We start from the raw sequence: 2,158 nt of genomic DNA, 5'->3' as shown, positions 1-2,158 counted from the left end.
GGACTTGTGAGTTCAGAGGTCATATGTGTTTACATGTGTTTAATAGCGTTTTGTTTAATGAAACCATTATGTGTTCTAATTAAACTCTTTTTTAAAGGATTGTATAGGTCTCAGAGTTCTGTTATTTAGACATAGATTATTTAATTTAACTATTTAAGGGTATTTTGCTTTTTCTTTAGTGCTCTGAAACACACAGAGGCTAATAGTTTTAAACAGAATACCATAAACAGCAGGTATTCCTTTAGAAATAAACTCTGATACTTCAGATTCTTAACTCTGCAACTGTTAGACAGAGGGGGGGGGGGGGTTACAGTTATGACACCTCCTAGTGGTCTGGTCTAACCTTTATACATATAAAGACTCTTTCATCATTTGGAACATCAACAGAGTGATCTAAGGAACACAGACACCTCTAAGGAGTGCAGGATGACGTCGGCATCAACCATGACGAACAGTCAGAACATCGTCCAAGCCACAGAAGCTCTAGGTACGTGTACAGGTGTACGTACCCGATGCCCTCATCGTAAAAAGCAACGCTGTAAAAACGTTGTAGATGGGTCTAAATTTAAGTTAGAATAGCAAGGCAGTAATAGGTATGTGTATACCGTTAAATATAACAGCGGAGCAGTTATACTCGTGTAGATTGTGGTGAGGGAGTGTTTGGGGGGAGTCACAAGTCATGTTTGCGCTGTCTTGGAGAATGTAGACATCCCAGAGATGCTGTATGTTTCTCAGTGGAACAGTCCAACAAGCCCTGAGCTTTACAGAGTGAGGCTGATCGTTTTAACCGTAGCCCCGATGACTTTATTTTTCTCAGGGTATGTGATGACAGGGAAAGTCTTGTTGGTGCCAGAGGGGTTGAAAACTGGAGGTTAAATCCTTACCCTCTGAGCATAGAAGAGCCGCACTACATGGTTTAAGGATATGGTTTTTATACAGTGGCATAAATATATGTGTGTGTGTGTGTGTGTGTGTGTGTGTGTGTGTGTGTGTGTGTGTATCTATGCAACAAAATATAAAATCTTTTTATTGTGTTAGGTAATAAATGTATCATCTTAAATGTTTATTTTGCTGATTATATTGTTTTAGGTATAAAAGAAGGCCAGCTTTGAGACAAGGTCACAGGCTGACAGGAAAATACAGGTTTTCAGTCTGTTGCCTTGGCAACAGACCTTAGAAAGGGGAAGTTATTGCAAGCTGCACAGGAAGTTTTAGTGCACAGCCATATTAAGAAACCAGACACAGAAAACAGGAACTGAGTACAAGTAGTTTGTTTGTAATGAAACTGTGGGTGACGTGTGTAACGTCAAGATGGAATATATAAATATAACTAGGCTTCCTGTTTGGTTTTTAGACCTGGGGTTCTGTGTGTGTTCAGGTCTCCATATCCGGATATGTAAAATAAAGATCATTTTTAAAGTTATAAGACCACTTTGAGCCCTGTGTCTTTTTCGCCGTAAAGAATCTAAAGAACCGGATTTAATACTTGGTGCCGTGACCCAGATTCTTGTGCGGCTGAGGGGACTAATTTGGACCTTAAGGTACGATCTGATATGAGGTGGACAACAGACCGGTCTAAAAGAGGATAGGTAAGCGCAAGCCTGTTGAAAATTGTGCACATTGGATGAATTCTAAATTAGTTGTCCACTGAATTGATGATTGATACCATTAAAGTGGCTCAGTAGTGGAAATTAAATTTAATTCCCATTTTCAGAGTGAGACATGCAAGCGTGGGACCTCTCAGACTCGCCAGACTCCCCACCGCCTGCACTGCTAATCCAGACCCCATCAACTCCACCCCCTTCTCCACAGATGCTGCAGGATCCTACAGGATCAGGTCTGTGTGAGGAAACCATTATCGACATCAAGCTTGCAACCCATCACCTGGTGATGTTGGCATTAAACGCTTTTCTACAGGAAACATGCTACGGATGTCGAACAGCTCATCCCAGTCAGGTGCAACACAGCTGTTTGCTCGAACTGCCCGAGTATTACTCTGACACCTACTACGACGATGTGATGCTGAGGCTCAAGACAGACCGATTCATCCCTGCCATATACGCTTGTACGCCGCATACACAAACGATGGGACTAAAACTCAATTCAGCAGGATTGCAGAACACACCATGACTGAACTGAGATCATCACAACATATAGT

General features: G+C 41.7%; 1 long non-coding RNA gene across 1 annotated transcript; it reads left to right on the top strand.

Annotated features, from left to right (window-relative positions):
- The first annotated feature begins 397 nt into the window (after nt 1-397).
- Nucleotides 398-1,958, top strand: LOC120438014. The gene is made up of 3 exons (XR_005611588.1): nt 398-487; nt 1,463-1,589; nt 1,715-1,958. It is a non-coding gene; the product is annotated as an uncharacterized LOC120438014 (long non-coding RNA).
- The last annotated feature ends 200 nt before the right edge of the window (nt 1,959-2,158 follow it).

Source organism: Oreochromis aureus, linkage group 3, assembly GCF_013358895.1.
Source record: "Oreochromis aureus strain Israel breed Guangdong linkage group 3, ZZ_aureus, whole genome shotgun sequence".
NCBI lineage: Eukaryota > Metazoa > Chordata > Actinopteri > Cichliformes > Cichlidae > Oreochromis > Oreochromis aureus.
The sequence above is the reverse complement of the archived record's forward strand: the minus strand, read 5'-3'. Positions and strand labels throughout refer to the sequence as shown.